This window comes from Rutidosis leptorrhynchoides, chromosome 3 (genome assembly GCF_046630445.1).
Source record: "Rutidosis leptorrhynchoides isolate AG116_Rl617_1_P2 chromosome 3, CSIRO_AGI_Rlap_v1, whole genome shotgun sequence".
NCBI lineage: Eukaryota > Viridiplantae > Streptophyta > Magnoliopsida > Asterales > Asteraceae > Rutidosis > Rutidosis leptorrhynchoides.
This window is the reverse complement of record NC_092335.1, coordinates 340158514-340169796: the sequence shown is the minus strand read 5'-3', so window position 1 is coordinate 340169796 and position 11283 is coordinate 340158514. Positions and strand designations below refer to the sequence as shown.

General features: G+C 31.8%; 1 long non-coding RNA gene across 3 annotated transcripts; it reads right to left on the bottom strand.

The window, feature by feature from the left end:
- Window positions 1-8421: 8421 nt before the first annotated feature.
- LOC139897531 (uncharacterized) lies at window positions 8422-10238 on the bottom strand. 3 transcript variants are annotated; one of them, XR_011776640.1, is made up of 3 exons: window positions 9662-10238; window positions 9309-9565; window positions 8422-9023 (listed from the first exon to the last, which is right to left on the bottom strand). It is a non-coding gene; the product is annotated as an uncharacterized lncRNA (long non-coding RNA). The 3 variants fall into 3 exon arrangements; XR_011776641.1 differs by having other exon boundaries at window positions 8425-9023; window positions 9309-9366; window positions 9443-10238; XR_011776639.1 differs by having other exon boundaries at window positions 8426-9023; window positions 9309-9356; window positions 9443-10238.
- Between the last annotated feature and the right edge of the window lie 1045 nt (window positions 10239-11283).

Below are 11283 nucleotides of genomic sequence, written 5' to 3'. Positions count from 1 at the left end.
TATCTGCTACGAACCCTAATCCATGAACTTATTCAATCTGTCAACATATGTTTATATTAACAAAAAAAATTACATGTGGCCTGAAGGATTGGAAACGCATAATTTCGTTAGCAGTTTTAGGGCTCCTGCGCATTCTGCATTAGGGTTTCAAAATTAACAACTCAGATCCGCCGATTGCTCCACCGAATAAAAAAGAAAACGCCCAAAGCATTGGTACCGACGATTATCGCCATAGATCCACCGTAATAGAGGCCGCAGGTATCAGTACTTTTTCCGTCACTATTTTATACACATACGGTATAACTCTTATGTAATATACTCAGTTAATTTGATCTCGCTTGCAACTTATACCATTGGGTAATCGGACAGCGGAGGACGACCAGTAAAACCTATCCTTAAAAAAAATAGCAATCCAAAACGATTTAATTGCTGCCAGACGATGGAAGCTTTTCCGGTGAATTAATCGGTTTCCGGATGTCGACGAAAATTTGGTTTCCGTAGGGATTGGAGTAAGTGTATTGTGATTTCGTAGGTTATCTCTTAATTGTATTTATTCAACTTTCATCTGGTATACAGCTTCTATTTCAATTTTTCATGGCTGCCTAACAAGCGTATTCGATTAAGGTAATGCTTATATCCAATTAGTTCATGGATGATGTCAATGTTAGTGTTATCGTTAAATATGAAGTTTTAAAAAACTACATCAATAAACATGTTAAATCGAATCAGTTCATATACTGTAGCAATCTTACTGTTAGTGATATATTTGAAGCATTAAAAACCCACATCAATTTGCAACATTTATTCCACACATTCGTTTAATGATATAATTAAACATAACAATAATTTTTGATTAACGAAGTCGCATTCCATATCCTATTAAAATTAGGGTTCTTCAAATCATATGCAGTCCGATCATGGATTAGATACGGATATGAAGACGTGGTGAAATACAATTGAAGACGGACAATTTCATGTCTGATAATCCTTTCCAATCTGTCGAAACCCGTCATATGTATATGTAAGTCACAATATATTTTTAGGTTAACTGTTTTTAAATTGTGTATTTTCTGATAAATACAATTCATTCTTCAAGATTTTTATACATAAAGATTGAATTTGAATATGCACTTTTAACAAACTCAATGGCTTTTTTATTATTATTTCATTTATTACCATTTATATAAATTCTTTTTTTACATCTAAAAGACATATCTTCGTTGAAGAATGTTGCTATTACATTGCACACTCCCTTTTGTGTAAAGTTGTTCACTCTGGGTTTCATATGTTCCATTATGGTTCACAGGTAAAAGAGAAAGAACTGAAAAAGGTCAAGGCTGCACAAAACGCTAAAGCGGCTAAACTTAAGGTGTTGCTAAGTAGTATTTTGCATTAGTGAATTTTTGTATCTATATAAAGGCTGGAGTCAAAATGATTGGGTTTTGGGTCAAAATGATTGGGTATTGGGTCAAAATGATTGGGTTTTGGGTTGAAACAAGATGTTAATGTTCTTATATTTATCTGACATGCCTTTTATAGGTTGTGGCGGAGAAAAAAGTCGTGAGAGAAACACAGTTGACTCGTCATGATGTGGGTCGAGAAAATTTTATCTCCGAAGTAAGTTTGATTTTTTTATTTTACATCTAAGTTATAGGGAATGATGGTATAAGGTGTAGAAGGGTAGGTCTTAAATATTGTTTCCCTGTCAGGGTCATTGTCTATGTGTCACTTGGTATGCCTGCTATATGGTCCATGCTTTTTATTAAGCTAGATTGTGGTTTTGTTGTGACTACTTTTGGCACCAGTAGCATAGGATTGGAGAATATGGTATATGTGTGTGGGTATGGTAAACATTCTTTTTAAAGGTGATATAAGGTGGGTCAAATGCAGTCTCACTTCCTTCCTAACGACTACATATATTGTTGAGATTAACTTTCCTTTTGGAGGTGAGATAGGATTGTACTTGGTAAATTTGGCATCGAAGAGAAGTAATAGCAGTGTCACTTTTTTAATATTGGTAAGAGTACAATAGATGATCCATGTTTAAGTCCTAGGCTTCCATAGTCAAGGATATCCACATACTTTGGATACTTAACTTTGCCCTACACTTATTCTCGGGTCCATTGAGTCTTGGTTTAGAGTTTTTTGTCATTGGGTCATGTCCTTGAAGCTGGATTATTATCTTTTGCTGCTGTATTTTGCCATCCTTGATGCTACTGTATTGTATTGATTTTCAGAATGGTAGTCTGACTTTTATTAGTCAAACTATTATTTTCCTATGTTACATACTGGTTTGTAAGATTCTCTATGGAAATAAAAAGATTATGAAGTAATTGGGTTAAAAGATAGATATTTTAAGGAATGGATTTTCAAGTTGCTGTTTATGAATTTAGATGGGATTTAGATAATGAAATTAGAATTTGGTGATGGTAGTTTGACTTTTCTTGGTCAACTTCTTTTATTTTTAACTATCGGATCTCATATGTTTATAATAAGTTGGTGAAAATAGCAAAAGAAGTCGATTGAACGCTTTATCGGATTTGTCACTAATGGCTGTTTTAGTTGAGCACATAGACGGTCAAAGAGACCTCATCACCCATAAATCAATATGGCATCCTACTGATCAAAATTGCACTGCAATCTGGTAAGGATGGTCGAAATTACCACCCAAAGAAATACAAAGGTTACTATTATTTTACATATGAAAACTTGTACTTCGGGTTGTTTGATCAGTGGGTTTCCACAACAGGGAACCAATGATATGGATCAACACTCCAGTATTAACTTCACTCATGGAATCCTGATGGGCCGAGTAAGAACACTTAAGATCGTCATTGTGTTTATATTTCTATCCGATGTTGTCTTCTAAAATTACTATTTTGGCATGTTTCAACAGTGACCCATAAGTTTCTCAAGTCTCCATATGCGAAAATTATACTCCATACAATTATGTTAAATTTAATGTTTATGAGTCTTTGTAGGTTATGAAACAAATAGATGGATTTGTGTTTCATTGGGTTGGGACGTTTGAATTCCGCTACATATAAGGTAAAAATATGCATATTCATCAACTCTTTCTTATTGTCTTCTTATTAATTTATTCAGTTATTACTTGAATAAAATTTATATATGATCGTAATTTTTGTTTTGTAGGGTTTAAAATGGCGACCAAAAGTAGATAACTGTAGGGGATTTAGAGTTTGTTACACCTTTTCGCCTTCATTTTCTATAAGCAATTCTATTTCTGTTTAAATCACATCGACGTTTCTTTTATTCGAGGTTTCGTAGTTAACGGTCAGTGCCTTGATCTACAATTTGTTTTGTAATTTTGTTTGGACGCTTAATTTGATCTGAATTATGGTATGTGTGTTTTAGATAGTTGTAATAGTACCACAGTGTTTAAAGTAATCATTCTTTGTTACTCAAAGTTCACTTGCATTAGCCATTGTGATACTTACTACTTATTACTTCTTGAAAATTTTTACTCTACTTACTTTATCATAATTGAAGATTTGAGCGAAGTTGATAACAAGTAGGATGGATGGTACTGATTATGAAGATTGTTGAAAACATCCAAGGCGAAGTGGAAGGAGGTGATATTGATAGAGATTTGGATAATGTGGATGATGAACTTGCTGAAACGGGTAACTATCATACTATTGTTACTATCTTTTGGTAGTATCATAGCATATAAATATTAAAAATTTGGAAGTAAGGTTATTAATTATGTCAACATAGTTGGTGGTTCTGTTTGCTTAAGGGTAGTTTGTCTCCTTAAAGTCAACATTTGGTCAATGCTATTTGGGATTGTATTATAATCAGAGCTGAAATTGTTCATGATTTGAGCTGCCTTCATATCCAAACTAGGTCTCAGATTATGCTTCTAAAAGGTAACTTGATTGTATATGATCAAAGCCTTATATGCTGGTTATTTGTTACCAAGTTGAATGTTAAAGGTAATCGGGTCAAATCTGTGATGGTTATATTCATTGTGGTGGGTGAAAAAAGTCACACTTTTTGGGTTTTGTATTGTTCTGTATCTGTTTTTTCTTAGCCAAAGAAGATACTGGTATTAATTTGTTGATTTTTGAGGATATTTTGACTTTTATAAGTCAACGGGTCAAGTGTTGGATGACTAATTATTCTGAGTTTGGGCTTAACATAAGAGATATTAATATGCCTGGTTTGTGGAAATATAAAGATATGGCGAGTGACATGAGATTTTTCAAGTGTGATGCTTGATGATTTGCTCCTGGACAAGTGTGTATTGGGCCTATTTATAGTGGCTATTGGTTTTGGTATATTATTGTTGGCATGTATTATTATTTTTATTATTTTTGCTACTGTGATGTTCACTAATATTCCATTTTGTTTGTCTTTGGTCATTTAGTTGTTAGCCATTTTTTTGTCATAATGTTAGTGTTTTTGGTTGTTCACTAAAAACAACCCCTCTGGTATACCCGTTGTATTTGTACTTTTTTCTTTTATTCTAATGTATTTTTGAGTCTCATGTATCATATTGTGTTTGGCAAAAAATGCTATTAAATCAAGTTCATCAGTTACTTTTTTAAACACTTGCGCTAATAGTAATAAATTAATACTTATTTTGTTTCTTAAGTGCACAATCGGTTAAGCATTTGGTTGATAATTTTGTCAACACTTTGAAAATAGAGATGATATTTATCACTATCATATTAACTATTTCTGGTGAGTAAATTAAATGCAATATATTTACTCTGATATAAATAGCACACTTAAAAGTAAATTTTGGAACTTTTACCATTGATATCCTATGTGTATGAAATAAGTTCTTCATATAGGTTGTTACTTCAAGTTTTTAAAAATTATTAGTAAAATTTACATATTTATATTTGTCTTTTATATGGGTTTTGTATGTGTATTCGTAATATAAATTCTCAAATTATAACTTGTGTATATGTGATTTATGTTGTTTATAAAATATAAAGTTAGAAATGAATAGGTAAATTTTCTTTTACCTATCTTGACTTACACGTTAGGTCGCGTATGAATTACCTTAGTGGATATGTGGAAATTCAAATATCTCACATTGTATGTTAGGGTATAACAAATCATCCAACAATGGTTTCATATGGTTCATAAGCCCAACGCAAGTCACAACCATGGCTCAATCAATTATCCCATTAGTATTTTGGTCGATGATTAATGATTACCTTCATGTCTTTGTTAGCTTTTTATGTAGTGATTATAACAACTTCGGTCTCGGAGTTGCTATTGAAAACTTCAGATAAGTTTATATTAAACTCGGTATGCACTACAACAAATTAACCGATTGGCAACATTTTTATTAAATTCGTCACACTTATAAATGTGTATAATTTTGTTACATGTACAAGTGTTTGAATATAATTATAGTTTCAGACATAAAATTGTTAAAAAAAAAATGTTCACATTTATGGGTGTGTACCAAAGCAAATTTAATCACATCTAAATGGGTAAGTAAATTTGTTACACTTCATTTCTTTATATCAATTCATAACTTTATGTTGTATAATCAATCTATGTATGAACTATGCATTATCAAAATTTTACTAATGTATGTAGTTTACAAAGATATATTTTACTAATTTAACAACAGCAGTACTATTGAAACTTTTCCTATAATAATGTTATTTCATATATAAGTTTAAAAATCAATATGTTTGCGGATGAGTCCCCGTGCAAAGCACCGCTCATAAATCTGGTAATCTATATAATCTATGAAAGAAAAGTCTCGCACATTCATCGGTGTAACCTAAATTCATTCAAAATCACATACCAAAATATGCATTAAATCGGATCGATTAGAGATCGAATCGATTCGAAGTCGATCAAAAAGAAAAGTGAATTTTTTCAAAGACAAACGAGTGTATCAACAATCATACATACAAATCGTTTAGAAGCAGATATGGATCCAAAATTAATAGAGGTAACGCATCTATTCGAACGATTCAAAGCTTGTCTAACATATTTCGGTTAAATAGATGAATTATGTTGTCAAAAGTACATGAAATTGTGGAAGCGGTGGTGTTATGTTGCGCTGATGATAAGTTGCTTTGTGATTCAATTGCGATATTAAAGCTCATGCCGCTAACAAGCTCTCTAGTAAACAACAACGAATTTCTCTATCTTAGTATTCTAGTTCTCATATGCCTACGTGTGATATATGTTAGGTGTATTTATTTTTATAATTCAATTCATTTCTATAATTATATGTTGATTTGTGAAGAACTTGATGAATGTTCAGAAGTTTGGTTATTTTTCATTACTCCGTATTTGTTTGGAAATTCGATAGATAGATAGATTATGTTGACAAAATTATTGAAATTTAAACCTGCTAAGATATATTAAAAAATTAAAACCTACTAGTAATCAGTTTGATTTGGAGATTAGTAGGATAGCATGATCAAGTTGACAAAATGGCTAAATTGTAAACTTAATTTAGTTTCGCTTGAATAGAAAATGATTTTAGTAATTTACTATGATTTGTGCGAAGCCTTAAACTATACATGTAATGAGCAATGGAAACAAGTTTATTATAAGGCAGATGCAGTGTAGCAATTGCAAGTGTTTGGGTCATAATTAAAAGACATGCAAGTATGTATTTTTGATGATTCTTTATTTCAATTTCGTTGTTTTTTCTTTCTTTTAGTTACGAATGAGTTGTGTTGTTGTTGGACAGGGGGTGGATAGGTTTGAAGCATTGTCAAATCAAATTTAAAACCCAAGTGTTGTCGGTTCGGATGGAAGAAGAACATGAATAACTAATGGAAGCAAGTACTTTGATTTAATACATGGCTTAATGGTGCATCTGATTATTTTTTCTGGACTATGCAGATTGATAGGATTAAATTATCTGAATTATGTCATAATTAATTGATCGATAATAGAGGTACGTTCTTCTGGCTTTTCATGTTTAAGTATATGTTGTTAAGTATTAGAACATCAACGTAAATACTCGTGGTTCTCAAACTGAATGGTGTGTTCCCTCTTGAAGGTTCCCACAATTGCATTCACATCCTTGGGTGCAACATCCCCCCTGTACATCAAACATCACACCATGTACTTACCATGACGATGATCACACTTAGCCATCATAGACGATGGCTCGAATGCAGTATTGGTGATCTCAACAACTGATAGTTACTCATGGTATGCTTTCTCAGCTGAGATATCAGGTGCATAAGACGAAAGCATGAAGTGGATCCTCGGGTAAGGCACAAGATTTGTTTGAAAGTCGGTAACATCCACATTCAAGGCTCCACCAAACCTTAGAAAGGTGGTCGTGCATGTTATCAAGATATTTCGTTTTATAAAAAAACCTGGTGGTTCGTGTATCTGCTCTTTTTTGGATTATGTAATCTGCTGAGTTTGCTTATGCTGCTGGGATATATTGAGTCATCCTGAAGGCCTGCATTTTCGTGGTTATTAAGGTCTGTAGGGATTGTATATTTGTGAGTTGATATAAAATCCAAATACTAAGAATGGGGTTTGAGTGAGTTTCCATTAAGATCTCATTTGCATTTTGAATATTGCCTATTAGTTTCCTTGCAATTAGTTTCTTGCTTGAGCTCTCTTTGCTCCATCTTGGAGCATGATTACTCCTATGTAAATTATATTTTATTTTTATGATATGTAAATTTATGCTTTAAAAAAAATGTTATCAAGATATTTTTGAATATAGCCTGAAACATAACGTCAAAGTGATGCATTTAAATGTGATAAAATTTAGACAAAAGTAAGCCAACTTCGGTAACAAAAGATAAATTACAAATGATAATTTCTTAGCACGTTAACATTCATCAGATGTATGATAACATGTTAAATAATAAATATAAAAATTCATCAAATGTATGTTAACATTCACCCGATGTATGTTAACATTGCCCACATGTACAATAAATATTAACATTCATTATATGTACAATAATAACATTCATCGTATGTAGAATAATAATTGCTCAGCACGTTAACATTCGTCAGATGTATGATACCATATTAAGTAATAGTTATAAAAAATTATAAAATGTATGTTAACATTCATCATATGTATATTAACATTAATAATCTGTCAGCACGTTAATATTCATCATGATAACATATTAAGTAATAATTATAAAAAAATCATCAAATGTATGTTAACATCCATCAGATGCATGTTAACATTAACATCCATCAGATGCATGTTAACATTAATATTAACATTTGTTAGTCATGACAGCATAACATATAAAAGCGAGTCCTATTCAAATTACAGTTTCTCGATATGACGTTCCAAATTAAGTCTGCCAACTCAAATTATAATAACTTGTTAAACTGACAACTCGAAAGTGATAACTAACATGTCTTCATTTGAACTCGAATTCTCATTTCCAAATACAAGCCCAACAACTCCTTGTACATAATATGCATAACCTCATTACATGTATAAAGACACATAATTTCAAATAAGTGATTATACACTTGCAAAAAACCTGCAATTTTTTTTAGAAAGGCTATCTCATTAAACACCAAATGGCCCAAACTGGGCATACAAAAGTCATGAAAACTTGCACCCATAGTACAACACGTCAACACCACTATTAAAAACATACAACTAAATTTACATTCGATTGCACTCCCAAAAACAATAAACGCAAGATGCCAATTAGATCTTCAAGATACAAGACTACAAGGATGTTCCTTTCCAGTCTTCGAAAGCAATGAACCATTTTTCTTCCGATTAGTAATCCAAAGATGAGCCAACATTTTTATAAAAGGAAGACGTCTTATTTTAATATCCCAGATCGGCAATCAGCTGAGTTGTGGATCAATTTGTTCCTCCATTTTCAGATCGACCAAAGTAACACATGCATAGATGCTAAGCAAGCTGTATTAACTGGTTCAGAACCCAACTGAAACAAATGATCCGCGTCTTCACAGGTTGTCAGGTTCCAATGAATGAAGCTCATCTTCTGACCTTCCGCGAACTCTAGATCTCCAATACTGGATTCCTTTCAATCCAACTGAAACAGTGAGCACCAGATCAGATCAAACACTTTGGCTTGATTAATAGATTCTAAGGCAAAAAATCTGGGGGATTTTCAGCTAAGAAAACAGGAAGTGTGGGGATCAATAACCTAATGACAATCTGCAACTAATTTATCATACAGTCGGCTTAACAATAATTCTAAAAAAAAAACTTAATTTAAAAAAAACATTAAAAAGAAGAAAGTAAAAGCTATTTGTTGAGATTAAGTGCATATCAATCAATCTGTACTGAATGTAGGCTATATTAGCTAGAACTGTACCTTTCATATAACAAATGATAATTCGAGTTCATATAACGAATGATAACCCTGAAATAAACTTTGAGCTTATAATATATAATGTATTTTTTAAAACATATGACTATATAAATAACTAAAACAAACATAAATCTTACCTGACGTTGCCAACAAGTTATGCCGAATGCAAGTTTTAACACCGAGTTCCATTAACAACATAAGATTTGAACCAGCAGTTTCTAAGCACCACTTTTTCTAAGCTCTTGAACAAACAAGCATACCTACCTCATTGTTCATGAATCAATTCAAACTCGCAGTGTCAGGGGTGTTGGTAGGATCTGGGGCATAAATACTGCATTATGAATGAGCATACATACCTCATTTGTTCATGAACCAGCAGTTTCTAAGCACCACTTTTTCTAAGCACTTGAACAAACAAGCAGTTGCTAAGCACCAAAATTGCAACAAAACGATTACAATAGAATCATGGTAACTCAAATTCGTCATAACTTAAGAATCCAAAAATTAGTTCATGAATCAGTAAGCACATTTCATCCAAAAAGGTGAATCACAACATAAAGGTTACCAAAGTTGAACACCAAAGTAATCGTTGCAAATGATACCATATGACAAATTGTATTTGACAATTTTAAATCTTGATTAAATTACAACTTTCTTTGATTAGGCATGCTTGTGTAGTGAGCTCCAATGGTAATGAAACCTAAGACACACAGAGTTAGACATCGAGTGAGATCACAAATGATTACATAATCAGTTTATGCAACTAATCACATCTTGTTGTACAACACCTCTCCTGAAATGTCATCGACAAGAAAAACTTTGACGAACCAGAACGTCACAATTTCAACATTCATCGCCTCCTTTTCTGCTTGTTTAAAATGAAGTGCTTGTAACTTTGCGTGATTATAATACACAACAGTGTCACTAACTACCCCCAACTGTAGTGACCCGAACTTTTTTATGTTTATATATATTAAATGAAATTGATATTTACATGATTAAGTGTTTCCAACATGTTAAGCAATCAAATTTGTTAAGACTTGATTAATTGAAATAGGTTTCATATAGACAATTGACCACCCAAGTTGACCGGTGATTCACGAACGTTAAAACTTGTAAAAACTATATGATGACATATATATGATTATATATATAGTTAACATGATATTATGATAAGTAAGTATCTCATTAGGTATTTTAACAATGAGTTATATACATAAAATTGAGTTTATTGAATTAAGAAACTCGAAACGATATATATAACGATTATCGTTATAACAACGTCTTACTAAATACATGTGAATCATATTAAAATATTGATACACTATGTTAAATCATGATAAATGATAAGTAGGTCATTAAGTGTATTAACAATGAACTACATATGTAAAACAAGACTACTAACTTAATGATTTCGAAACGAGGCATATATGTAACGATTATCGTTGTAACGACATTTAATTGTATATATATCATATTAAGATATATTAATACATCATAATATAATGATAATGTAATAATTTAACATCTCTTTAGATATAATAAATAATGGGTTAACAACATTTAACATGATCGTTAACCTAAAGGTTTCAAAACAACATTTACATGTAACGACTAACGATGACTTAACGACTCAGTTAAAATGTATATACATGTAGTGTTTTAATATGTATTTATACACTTTTGAAAGACTTCAAGACACTTATCAAAATACTTCTACTTAACAAAAATGCTTACAATTACATCCCCGTTCAGTTTCATCAACAATTCTACTCGTATGCACCCGTATTCGTACTCGTACAATACACAGCTTTTAGATGTATGTACTATTGGTATATACACTCCAATGATCAGCTCTTAGCAGCCCATGTGAGTCACCTAACACATGTGGGAACCATCATTTGGCAACTAGCATGAAATATCTCATAAAATTACAAAAATATTAGTAATCATTCATGACTTATTTACATGAAAACAA